The sequence below is a fragment of the Equus przewalskii genome, chromosome 12 (genome assembly GCF_037783145.1).
Source record: "Equus przewalskii isolate Varuska chromosome 12, EquPr2, whole genome shotgun sequence".
In the NCBI taxonomy this organism is placed as follows: Eukaryota; Metazoa; Chordata; class Mammalia; order Perissodactyla; family Equidae; genus Equus; species Equus przewalskii.
The window spans coordinates 31,553,460-31,567,429 of NC_091842.1; the positions used below are offsets into that span (position 1 = coordinate 31,553,460).

Consider the following 13,970-nt stretch of genomic DNA (forward strand, 5'->3'; position numbering starts at 1 on the left):
CTTGTCTCTCTCAGCACACAAAACTCCAAACTATCCCCTGGATGCTAAGAGTCTACCCCTCCAGAAAAGAATGCATATTCAGTTCCCTGTCAATGAGGCAGTATTGCCTAATGGTCAGTAGCATCATTTGGGAAGTCAAATTATTTGGACTCAAATTTTAGCTTCACCGTTTCTTGGCTGTGTGACTCTAGGCAAATTCCTCACTTTCCTGAGCCTCAGTTTCCCCTTCTATAAAATAAAGGTAATAATAATAGGATTATTATTATTAATCAGTATTATTGTGAAGATCAAATGGGACAAGGCAGGTAAAACTCTTGGGACAGTGCCAGACCCATAGAATATGCTTGCCATATGCTAAGTATAACTATTATTAGTTCTCTGTACTGTCTCTTTAGGTCTTGCATCTTTAAAATGGCAAATCTGTCCCCTTTGTGATCCGTAAGAATGCTTGATCCCCACCTCTTTGGGCTCATTCCAACTCTGGTCTCTTCCCTCCACGCCAGATCTGACAGTGGATGCTGCTTATCCAGGACCAACTTTTTCTCTCTTCTCACCTCTGATATGCCACCCAATGGATTGCATCACGTGCCCCCTGCTTCTTGGATTTCACCCTGGCTCTAGAAGGTTGGTGTGTATTATTACAAATGGGGATGGGGCAGGAGTCCGGCACTATAGTAGCTGCCCTAAATCTCAGTGCATTTTCAATGATCGGTTATCAGCATCAGGGAAGATATTTTTAGGCAAGGGATGGCTTTGCCCCACGTAGACAAGCTCTCATTGCGGCTTTCATAAGGTCAGCCTAGCCCAGGTTAACGTGGCTTTCAAAATCACAAAGGGGAAGAATCAAAGTCTGTCTGCTTTCATTAAGTCCAACCCTTGCCTGCATATTAGAATATGTATAAATCAACCCTCTCTAGAAGGATGGCCGGCCTCCAGGTCAAGCAAGGTACAAGGGATGGGGGGCAGGGCTCCTCATTAATGGTGGAAACAAATGAGGTCAACATCATTAATAGCAGAGCATCCCCAATTTATCTTCAGACAATCAAACCACTGAGGGAGGGGCTGATGAGGGAAGCCGAGCATGTCATTAGGATGAGAACTGTTCAAGCTTCTTTTGCTTCTATGTAACCTCAGAAATATGCCAAAGGTCTCCCAAAAGGCTCCCAGATCAGACCATCATCCACCTGATGCAAAAGCCTTTTTCTGTCTTTGCATCTGAGCATCATGGTGGGAAATCGTCAAACCAAAACATAAAAAACACAGGGAAATTTCACACAGATGTCTATGCAGCCCTCTTGATAACAATGTCCCCATCTTATACGGAATTATTGGAAAGCAGGTTGAACAGTCTTTAGATTCCAAGGGTGGGGGATGAGAGAAGGCAAGGGATTCAGACTTTATGGGAGTTCCTGTCGGATTTGTTGTTGTTGTTGTTGCTGTTTTGGAGTTCTGTTTCTGGGCCACAAAGTATCTCTCAGGGTATGTGTGGGCTTCACACAAAAATAATAGAGTCAACAGCCAGCCTTGTTCCTTCAGAGGGAGTTATTTCTTGACTGTTTTTACGAGCCACCCTAGGAGAAGAATACTGATGGATGGAGACTTCTATTTCTATTGTTAGCTTTTGAGGGAAAAGAGATATTTTGGTGATTCATCCAACAGTTGGAGGGGAAATCTGCTGAAGGTTAAGAGCATTAAATGTAAGAAACACGAAACAATTAAATGGCAGAGGATAACAGACCAAGCCCTATGCTGGGCATCAGGGCGATGGCTCTCCGCCTTGGCTGTCCATTAGGATTGTCCTTGGCATTCAGAAACAATCCAATAAAAAAGTGCAATCCTGTGCCAAACCCCAGACTAATTAAACCAGGACCTCTGGGGATTCTCCCAGGCATCCGGATTTTTTAAAGCTCCCAGGGTGATTTCAATGTGAAGTCAGGGTGGAGAAACACTGACCTAAATCGACAGAGTTGAATAGGACATAACTCCCTCCCTTGAGAAAGTAAATGGAGGCAATCACGTAAATAAATACATGCGACTCAGGATATTAGATGCACTGATGGTTAATGTGTATAACGTATAGGGGTTTTGGAGAGAATGGAATGACTCATTTTCCTTCAGAGGATCAGAGAGCACTTCATGGAAGAGAAGATGTCAGAATAATTTTGAAGATACGATTTTACCAAGCTGGCAAGCGGGGAAGAAGATTGGAGGGAGAAGGAAGCAGACATGCTGTGCATGCAGGTAGAGAAAAGCCAAGAAGATGCAGGAGATTTCCGACCCATAGCTATCAGATATGGAACAATTTGTGCAGGATGATCACACTCAACCTGAAAGCTGCTCTTGATTGATGAGGAATCAGTGGCTGGAAAAATCCCCTCTTCCCTTCAGTGGAGCTCACAGAGTCAGAGCTAGGAGCTGGAGGGCAGTGCACATGCAGAGATGTCCTTCCCAGATTAAGAGGTGACAGAGAAGGCACTGGATGACGTCTAACCTTTAGTGCTATTAACAATTTTTAAAGCATTTGTTGGTATTTAATAAACTCCATGTGGCTTCAAACTAGGACATCAGACCTCTACCCCGTCCTTATTCTTCTTGGCTCTTCCGCTGAAGAAATCGACCTTCATGATAACAGGTGGCTTTCGGAGCTTTCTCTTCCCTAGACCGTTTTCCTAGCTCCATTACACTACATCCATGTTGGGGGCACCTCCAGTCATGTTTTTTGGTAGCATTTACCCAAGTCTTCTCACTGAACAAGGCCTGTAATTCATCGAAATTGACAGTTGGGCAGAAGCTCTGACTCCTCCTTAAGTGGTAACGCCTTATGCTAACCTCGCCAAAGTAACCTGGGTGGCATTTATCTAAGATGCTCCTATGGTGATGCCTGCCACCAGCATTGCCCCGGCTACCTGGGTGCTTCTGGTGCTTGCTGATGTGGCTGTCGCCATGGCTCACCTGGCCCTGAAGTTTCTAGGGCTCCCTCAGTCTGGGTGACATGTCAGTGATGGAGATAAATGAGAAATTACTGTTTTTCAAGTCACAACATTTTCATGAGTGGGTGCTCTAGCTAATGGAAACAAAGACAACTGTGGCTACAGACGCACAACTTATGAAGATCTGGTGCTTGTTGCCATTTTTGTTTTTTTTTTTTTGAGGAGAAGGAATAGCCCTGAGCTAACATCCACTGCCAATCCTCCTATTTTTGCTGAGGAAGATTGGCCCTGAGCTAACATCTGTGCCCGTCTTCCTCTACTTTATATGTGGGATGCCTGCCACAGCATGGCTTGATAAGTAGTATGCAGGTCTGTGCCCGAGATCCCAACCGGTGAACCCCAGGCTGCTGAAGCAGAGAACACAAACTTAACCACTATGCCACCAGGTTGGCCCCTTGGTATTTGGTGCAAATTTGGAAGACATCATGTGAATTTTGGCAATGACATTCATGTTTGGAAATACTGCTTGAGGTCAACACCAGTCCAGCCGTATCCCCATTGCCAGCTGAGCTGTGAACAGGCTTATCCATCATCTGATGTCTCATCAGTTACCACAGTTATTAGTGGAATTACCTAGAAGGATGCTGCAATGAATACTCTGATTACAATAATTTTTAAGAAATTATTGAGGGCTTGCTATACCCTAAATGTGTTGACTATTTTAAGAAAACTTGATTATTTTCTGCCACTTACACTCCGCCTATTTTATTCTTAATACTTATCAAATGTGTTACTCACATCTTGGTTTACTCATGTAATGAGGGTAATATTTTGAAAAATTTGAAGAGATGCTTTTTCTCCTTTTTGTGGTCCATCGTGTTCTTCCAATGCAGCTTTAGAGGCTGAGGGAAGAAAGACGCCACCTTGGGAAAGAGAAGGGTGCAGAACATCCTTGTGAGAGAGGAAGAAGTAGTGGGAGGCCCCTTCCTGCTGTGTCAGGTGGGTGGGAAGGATCAAGTTAGCAGCTCGATGAAGCAGGTGGCGATAGACATGCATCTTTATCCACCACTCCAGACTGAAGAGCAGGGAGGGGAGACCAGCTAGACAGGTGGAGGGGGAAGACAAGAGCAAAAGAGGATTTGCTTTTCCTGCTTCCTATTTGGGATCTGATAGGAGAGGGATTTATAAGATGCCCCCCACATCAACATGGGGTGGCTCCTTCAGAGCCAAGTCAGAAGCATGCTGTGGTTAGGGTAAGAGTCTGAGATAGCATCTTAAGCCTCCCTTGGCTCTTGTGGGGACTGGAAAGAGTCAGAAATTTTTTGAGTTGTTGAGGGACCTGGATGTTAGCTGAGGATGACTAGTGAGCCTGCCTTAGGGGTTGCTGTTCCAGAGGGGAAGAGATCAATAGTAGGATGCCTACAGGGTGGGCCACCAGGCCTGGAGGCTGAGAGGGAGTGGCCATCCTCAGAGGGATATGCAGCTTGAGGAGAAGCAGGGAGGGACCTGTCATAGGCCCTGTCTGGACTGGGAGACCACAGATCTCAAGTTCACTAGTCACTGGCTTCTACTTGGTACACTGCCAGGCAGGGTGCCCAGAAACCAGACAGCAAGGGACATCGCCATGGAGACCAGAGGAGCCTGGATTCAGTGGACGGTCTGGGTGGATGGCTCTGAGCCCCCTCCCTTTCCTGCCACCCCAGTGCTATGTACTCCGGCATCTTGATCCCCATTCAATACCCAATGGAGAGGATGAGTAAGGCGGGGGGAGGAGATTGGGAACACGGGGAAGAAGCTGACTTACCTTGAGAGATTGTCTGAAGTATTATATCCGACTGAGATAACTTTTTTTTTTTTTTAAAGATTTTATTTTTTCCTTTTTCTCCCGAAAGCCCCCCGGTACATAGTTGTGTATTCTTCGTTGTGGGTTCTTCTAGTTGTGGCATGTGGGACGCTGCCTCAGCGTGGTCTGATGAGCAGTGCCATGTCCGCGCCCAGGATTCGAACTAACGAAACACTGGGCCGCCTGCAGCGGAGCGCGCGAACTTAACCACTCGGCCACGGGGCCAGCCCCCAGACTGAGATAACTTGATTAAACTAAATTTGGGTTTCCCCCACTACCCCGGGATGAGGATTTGTGAGGGTTATCAGGTTAATTTAGGAAATACCAAGTGACGCATTTTCTTTGAAATCCCAGTCTAATGTGCAAATTTGTGACCGAACTGTGTTAGCTTCCTAGGGCTGCCACACACAATCCACCACAAACTACGTGGCTTTAAATAACAGAAATTTATACTCATGGTTCAGGAGGCCAGAAGTTCAAAATCAAGTTTTTGGGAAGGTTGGTTCCTTCCAGTGCCTCTGAGGGAGCTTCTGGGAATGGCTGCCGGCAATTCCGGGTGTTCCTTGGTGTGTAGACATCACTCCAAACTCTGCTTCCGTCTTCACATGGCATTCTCTGTGTGTCTCTGGGTCATCCTCTTCTTGTCTTAGAAAGATGCCAGTTATTGGATTTAGGCCCCACCCTAATCAAGTCTGACCTCATCTTAACTATATCTGCAAAGACCTTCTTTCTGAACATCCTGAGTGTAGATGTGAATATTTGGGGACACCATTCAACCCACTACACCAACAATATTTATTTATTTCTCCCTCACTACCTGTAAGCCCAATGAGTCAGTTTTATTTACCATATTTGACAGCCCCCACGGAGTGTGTTCCCAGCGTGTATTTACTGACTAAATGAAAGAACAGATGCACTCGATCTGCCATGACTTTGGCTCCTTCCTTATAACCCTTCCACCCATCCCAGTACTACATCTTTAGTCCACCTTGGTTCAGACTACTATCCGTCTTCATTACCCAGGTCCTACATCCCCAACTTCTGACCCTCTGGCCTGCCCACTGCCCCACCGCAGGATCTGTCTCCAACAATATGGCTTCAATCTTATCTGCAAGTCCCCAAACTTGCTCCCCTCTGCTCCTGAGGAGGACGTGGTTACTGAACCTTCATTCTGCCTCCCCTAGCATTTGTTGAGAGAGAGGGTTCCTGCTTCTGTGCAAACACGGAGGACATTTATTCCTCGCCTCACATGGCTGGAAGAGGCCAAGCTCTGTCCATCCTTCCTGACCCTCCATTAACTCTGCTGTTTATCTGAGTTGAGGATTAACCTGGGCAAGACACCTCCTCTGCAGGAGGGAATGACTCCATGCAGAATTTTGGAAGGCTTTTGATCAGCCTGCTGTGTAATTAGGAGATAAAATAAATCATAGGCAACTGATGGAAAATGCAAAAAAATAGGTTATTCTGTCAGTGAGAGGCATTGTGCGTCAGCTACAGTATAACGATGGTTACTTCTTATGGCTCATTTTGCTGTGTGCTTGCCACAAAAGAGATTACTTAGCCAATCTTGCTCAAATGTTTAGAACCTGAAGACTAAATTCAATATGGTGCCCAGGTGCCTAAACTACTCTCAATCCCTAGGCACCTGCATTTTCCAGGTAACAATTGCGTCAACCCTAAATCTAAGAGTGGTCAAAATCAGATCTCTTCCATCCTCAACTCTGCCAGCCTTACTCTAACCCATCTCTCCTCTAAAATGCTCCTGCCTTTGCTTGCAGACAGTGAAACTCAAGGTTAAAGCCTGGGCTGTGGAGTCAGATAGACCCAGCTATATGCTTAGTTGTGTGTCCTTGACCAGTGCTCTCAGACCCGGCTGCACTTTAGAATTACCTGGGGAGCTTAAAAATCCTGATACCCAAGCCCCACCCTAGACCAATGAAATCACAATCTTTGGGGGTGGGACCCAGGCATCAATATTTCTCAAGACTCCCCAGGCAATGACAATGTGCATCTGCATTTTAGAACCAGTGACTTGGGACAAGACATTCATCTCTCTTAAGCCTAATTTTGCTCTTCTGTAAATGGAGGCAACTTCTATTCTCATAGAGTTTTTGCGAGGAGTAAGTGACAATCTGTGAAACGTGCTTAGGACAGTGCCTGGCATTTCATAATCTTAGTAATATGATAGCTATTTTTGTTATTTTTCATCTTGTATTTTTCTCAAATGGTTTCTTACATCTTGTTTCCAAAATAAGATGATAAATTCTTCTCTAGAGACTATCTAATACATTTTGTTCTTAATTAACTAATTAAACAAGTATTTATTATGGTTCATCTCTGTATTAAGTACAATAGGGAAGAGGGTTTAAAAATAGATAAGACAGGCTTCTTATCTCCAAGAGCTCAACACATAATGGGGAAAGATGGTGTAATGTACGTGGCTCTAATACAAAGTGCGCTCCACGATGAGCACGTTAGTGTAAGTGCACATGACGTGCAATCGAGGAGAGCACAGTTAATTGTGGTTGGCGTACTTGGAAGACTTCTTGGAGAAAGTAGAGCCTGAACTAACTGGCTCTGTAGAATGAGTAAGTCCGAGATGGACATCTCAGTGCGGGGCAAAGAGCATGAAGGGAGAAAGAATAGCTTTTACAAAGACAAAGGGGACGAAGAACATTGAGTTTTTTTCCCAGAAAAACAAGCAATTTGTGTCTCAAGAATGCATTCTGCAAGGCACTATAATGGTAGAAAAGAACATAAGTGTAGGTAGAGGAAATTTATGGATGCCCTGGAAACCCAAGGTAAAGAGTTTGGACTTTTTTGTCTGTTTTACAAGTTGGGGGCACAGGTTGTGGGTTGTCATGATCTTCTTGCTTCTAGGGGTTGAGTTGTGCAAATAAAGAACAGTCCTGCTTTCAGCATCCCATGGTGCCCAACCACATCAGGACCATTAGCATAGAGCCTAGTTTAGAGGAGTACACATTTCCCAAAATGTGTGTAAGAGAGACACTGGTCAAAATGCAGTGCATTGACCAGCAGCATTAGCATCACCTGGGGGCTTGTTAGCAATGCATAATCTTAGACCCAACCCCAGATCTATTAAATCTAAATCTGAATTTTAACAAGATCCCCAGTGATTCCTACGCACGTTAACAATTGAGAGACATCAGGCTAGCCTCTTCTCTTTGCGACATCTTTCCCAATCTCCATCCAGTTGAGCATTTCTCTCATCACCATAACAACTTGTATCCCAGGATAATCACTAAGGATGTTAGCAGAAAGGACAAAAGGAGCAAGTTGGCAAATATAACCTTTACCCCCAATTAAGAAATGTTTTGTTTCCAGGAGTCTCTTGTGGTGATACCAATTTCTTCTTTTGGGCACTCCTCATGTTTTAACATACAATATTTACTTACTAATACTGGAAAAGTCACCAGTAGATCTGGGCATTCTTGCCGCCAGTGACCTCATTCAGATGCATATGTGCATTTTCCAAAGTTCAGCAAAAATAGTAAATGTACATAAATCTTAAGAATTTTATGCTTCTCTAATTGCCTAATATCTTGATTGCCAACAGAGAATATTTAAGTTATGCTCTATTAGTAAGAGTTGCACAAATATAAGGGCAAAATTAGTATGGGAAATGCCATGTGTTTTCTTTCCTTTCTTAGAGATTTATAATGTATACTAACATATTTAAGATTCTACAGTGTCCTATAGGAAATAAGCCTGCTTAATTTACTGTTCCCAGTGTGTTTCACAACAGAACACCCTTCATGGATGCACTAATCTCTCATGGAGCACAGTTAGAGAAATTCTGCTCTAGGAAAGACATGGATGAACAATGTCAGGAGGCATAAAACGAGCCACTAGAAATGCACTATTCATAGAGAAATAAAGGGAGGGAGGAAATTGTGCAAAGATAGATTCGAAATCCACTGGTCTCAGACTTCTGTCTTGTAAGAAGGTACTCAGTTTAGTCCAGATCAATTCTAATTGATTGCATACCTTTTTAAGCCTCTCCAAATTTCTGAATACATTGTTGGTAAATGGAAAAAATATTAACCAATTTCACAGTCAGAGCCATATACAACTTTTGTGAGGGGGGCAAGGGCTTGGTGTCAGACTATCTATGACCCTGGGTGAGTTCTTCATTTGTATGAGTCTTAGTTTTCTCATTTCTAAAATGGGGATAATGATTTCCATATAACAGACCTTTGTGAGCATTATTATTTTTTGTTTAAGTATTCAATTATGTTTTAAAGAAATTTAAAATATAAGAAAAAAATTCTATATATGCCCATGTAGTTATCATTTCTAGTGCTCTTCATTCTTTTGTGTAGCTTCAGATTTCCATCTGAAATTGTTTTTCTTCTGCCCAAAGGAATCCCTTTAACATTTCTCCTAGTGTCAATCTGCTGAATTATTTGGATTTTGTGTCTAGAAAGTTCTTTATTTCACCTTCATTTTTGAAAGATATTTTCATCGGGTATAGACCTAGAGGGTCGACAGGTCTTTTTTCTTTCATTACTTTAAAGATATTGCTCCACTGTCTTCTTGCTTGCATTGTTTCTTATGAAAATTACTGTCGTTCTTATCTTCATTCCTTTGTGTGTAATATCTTTTTTATCTAGCTATTTTTATGATTTTTCTCTTTATCACTGGTTTTAAGCAATTTGATTGTGATGTGTCTTAGTGCAGTTTTCTTCATGTTTCTTGTGCTTAGGTTTGTTGAGTTTCATGAGATTTATAAAATTTTTGGTCATTATTTCTTCAAATATTTTTTGTGTTCCCCACTCTTTGGAATCTCTAATTACACATACATTAGGCCAAATGAAGTTAGTCACAGCTCATTGATGCTCTGGTTGTTTCATTTTTATTCTTTCTCTTTTTCTTTGCATGCCACTTTGGAAGGTTTCTATTGCTATGTCTTCAAATTCACGAATCTTCTCTTCCAATGTCTAATCTTCTGCTGATTTCCTCCAGTGTAATTTTCATCTCTGGAAGTTCAGTTAGGTTTTTTATATGTCTTCATGTCTCTACTTAACATGCTCAATCTTTCTTCTGCAGTCTTGAACATAGGGGATATATTTATAATAACTGTTGAATATTCTTATCTAATTGATTCTATCATAAGTGTCACTTCTTGCTCTGTTTTAATTTGTTTTTCTCCTCATTATGGATCATAATTTCCTGCTCCTTTGAATGCCTGGTAGTTTTTCTTTGAATACCAGACATTGTAATTTTAGCTTCTTGGGTGTTGGATTATTTTGTATTTCTATGAATAATCTTGAGCTCTGTTTTGGGATGCTGTTAAGTTACCTGGGAACACTTTGACCCTTTTGAGGCTTGCTCTTAAGCTTTGTTAAGGGGGATCAGAGCAGCCTTTAGTCTGTGGCTAATTTTGCCCCACTACTGAGCCAATGTCCTTCTGAGTACTTTACCTAATGCCTCTCAAATTGTGAGGCTTTCCACTTTGGCTGACAGGAATAGGAACTTGTCCTGGCTCTTCGTGAGCTCTGGAGATGGAGGTTTCAGGTGGTTCTTTCCCTAAACTTTGGTAGTTTTCTCACACTAGTGTGCTGACCAGTAGTCAGCCTAAGATTGGGGAGGGGTCTTCTTCCGCTCTCTCTCTCTCTCTGTCTGTCTCTCCTCTCCAGTACTCTTCCCAGTGAATTCTAGCCACTTTGGTCTCTCTGATTTTCCAGCTCCATCTCAACTCGACAGATCATTGGACTTTGGCTGAGTTCCCCATGCCTACATTGTGGCCTGGAAACTCTCGCTAGCCGTAAGTTGGGACAATTTGTGGGACTTATCTGATTGGGTTCCTCTCTTTCAGGGATCACTGCCTTGTGCTGCCTGATGTTCAATATCTGAAAACAGATGCTTCATTTAATACCCCCAGTTTTCTAGTTGTCTCAGGTAGGAAGATAAATCTGGTCCCTATTACTTCACCTTGGTTGCAAGCTAAAGATTCTATCAAGAGGGCTCAATTTTAAAACATATGTGAAAAATGCCAAATGCGAGCAGACAATAGTAAACAATATCCATTTATTTCTCCTTGTAATTTGTGATTTTAAACCGAGGTCTCCTTCATTTATTCTAGACACTTTCACTTCTTTGTTCAAAATAGTGTTTTGAATATCACAACTATGTGTGAATTCCCATGTTTAGCAATAGTGTCTCATATCAGTGGTGAATTTCCCCAAATGATTTACAGAGAAGTGCAAAGGTCTGATTTCATGTTATAAATGACTTTTTATTTCGGTACAACTACAATCTGGGCTGTCCTTAATTGACTTATTAGTAGTTACTCTCAATTTATGAACATTAGCCAAAGTTTTGTCTTTAGCCAAGATATATGGCTAATGTAGTGATGTACCCAAAAAGTGAACCATGTGCTAAATTTTGCTTTCTCTAGGTAACCATGCTGGGAGAAAATCCAATTGGCCTATAAGGGCAGAAACAGATGCCACCTAGTGGCTGCTACACAAATTGCAGGCATAGTTCTGATATGCATTAACAGATTCAGTACAGTAGTTCCTAGGCTAGAATACCTAGATGACAGAGGCCCTTGATCACAGAGAAGATTAACTCCTAAACTAATTTTTTTTTTTTTTTTTTTTTGCTGAGGAGGATTCGTCCTGAGCTACATCAGTTGCCAATCTTCCTCTTTTTTTGCTAAGAAAGATCCGCCCTGAGCTAACATCTGTCACCAATCTTCTTCTATCTTGCATGTGAGCTGCCGTCACAGCATGGCCACTGATGAGTGGTGTAGGTCTGTGCCCGGAACCAAACCCAGGCCACTGAAGCAGAGTGTGCTGAACTTAACCACTAGGCCACCAGGGCTGCTCCTAAATTAACTTTTTATACTACAAAAACTCGAGAGGAAATTTACATTTCTCAACAATGAATTTGCACAGAGTAGCTACAGTGTCATTGATCATTGTTGTTTCTTTGGGCTGAATTATAAATATGTAAAAATAATGACTACTACTTAATAACAAATATGATGTTCAAGTCATCATAGCTAGGCCTCAACACAGGTGTGCAAGAAAATCACAAGTCAGGAAACAGAGGTACTGTTGTCAACATGATGTGCTTATGTGCTTGTCCTGAACTGATAAGAAAGTCTGTTTGGAATTATAATTTTGTTTGACTAAGATTATGAGAATGAATGAATGATTACCACACTGGAACAGGTTGTAACAGGATACAGTAAAATGGACACTGTCTTTGGAATCAGACAGATATGGATTCAAATCTCAGCTCACTAATTCATTTTGTGACCCTGGGAATATTACTTGTCTGAATGAGCCTCAGCTTCTTTACTATTAGTAAGGTAAATAATTAGTAAATAATAATAAGATCCAGCGTTATTTGAGCACTTACTATGTGCCAGCCATTATGGTAAGGTGAAGTAGGGGTGATTATCCTCCCCATTTTACAGGCTAGGAAAGTGAGGTTTAGAGAGGTCACTTTCCCTAAATCACATGGATGATAAACGGAGAACCAGGATCTGAAGCCTGATTTACTATAGTATTATGCAAAAATAAGGCAAAAGGACACCTATCTTAAAAAGCAGTTTGGTAAGAAGGAAATGTCATGACACATGTTCTTGATACACAGTCTTCAATAAATGGTACTCCCCTTTTCCTCACTGTAATTTCTTAAAACAAGGAGTCATAGGGGAGATTGAATAATTAAAAAAAAATAGTACTTGGTGGTGAGAACACTTGTGGTCAATGGGCAAATTCAAATGCAGAAAGCAAAGGCCTTTCAGGATATCTTAGGAATAACGTCGATCTACTCTATGTGGGCCCCATGCCTGGGGCTTTATGTGGATACTCTCAGATCATCTTTGCCGCAGTCCTAGGAGGCAGGCACTGTCAGCACCATTTCTATTGCAAATTGTGGGGGACATGTCTACTTTATCCAGGTTCACGCAGTAAGGCCAGAGGAACAGAGACAATCTTTGAGTCTAGCCAATCCGAGTCCAGAGTTCTAACTCTGACCGCTGAAATGTCCTGCCTCCTCATAGTTCTTACACATTGTTTTCAACCAGCATTTTTGCATTTCTGACTGAAACCAGCTACGGGCTGGCCGCCAGGATTGTTGTAATCATTCAAGAAGATTCCACCCCACTCGTGGCTGCAGCATTCTGCTTAAAGTTAACACCACAAGTTCAAGGCAGGTTATGCAAATATTTCCACTGCACTTTCCATTTTGAAATTACCCTCCTGTCACAGTCTGATTTCAAATTCCCATTCCTGAAAGCCCATTTGGAGCCAACGAGGGTCGAAGGCACAAAATCCTGGAAATCATGGGAGAAATCCCTTTTCCTCGCAGGTTTACAGCAATTAAATCCTTGCTAATGAATGGCTCATCAGTTCTGCAGGCAATGGAAGTGATTGCCTTTGCAGGTAGCAATCATTTCCTGCAATTGCCCCAATTATCAATCTCCTTCAGGATGATTGGAATTTAGCAATAGGCACCCCAAGAGTGGAAGGTTTTTCAAGAGATGGACTAATATTAGAAACTTGCCAATGAGAAATTATGTCTTTCCTCTGATGAAGGTCTCTTAGAAAGTGAAAAGTGGTTAGAAAGACCAGCATTTCTAAGTCTCTTCCCTTATAGAGTTTAATGCACAGTATACACCCAAAAGACTTGATGCTTTTTAAAATCTATCACTGATTTTCTTTCATCTTCACTGCTCCCACCAATTATTATGCTGACATACATTCATTTTTTGACATGTGTTAAATTCTAGGTAATTTTTAATGCTGGTGATGGTATTGGAAGTATACACTCCCCTCCCCCCCCGGAAAAAATCATTTGGCAGCATGCATAAAAAGCCTTAAAATGTTTATACTCCGTCCTTGTCATTTCTCTTCCAGAAGTCTATCCAAAGGAAAGCAGAAAGGTAGGAAAACGTTTAAACGCTCAGTGTTATTTCTAACAGAAAAATATTAGAAAACACTTCAAAGCTCAATAATGAGACTAGTTAAATAAATTATAGTTCATTAAATGATAGCATGTTATGCAGCCATTAAAAGTCATGTTTTTGAAGAGTAGTTAATGACACATGGAAAATGTTCATTATAGAATGTCAAGTGGAAAAAATAAACACAATCAAAGTTAAATAGTGGTAGATGTAATATAATTTATTAAGCATCCATTATATGATCCTGAAAAGT

The 13,970-nt window shown here is 41.8% G+C and overlaps 1 long non-coding RNA gene across 1 annotated transcript in view; it reads left to right on the forward strand.

Annotated features, from left to right (window-relative positions):
- Positions 1-503: 503 nt before the first annotated feature.
- LOC139074759 (uncharacterized) overlaps positions 504-13,970 on the forward strand; it is a 42,955-nt gene continuing 29,488 nt past the window's right edge. The window contains exon 1 of the long non-coding RNA XR_011524498.1: positions 504-624. This is a non-coding gene — a long non-coding RNA (uncharacterized lncRNA). The remainder of the gene's footprint in view (positions 625-13,970) is intronic.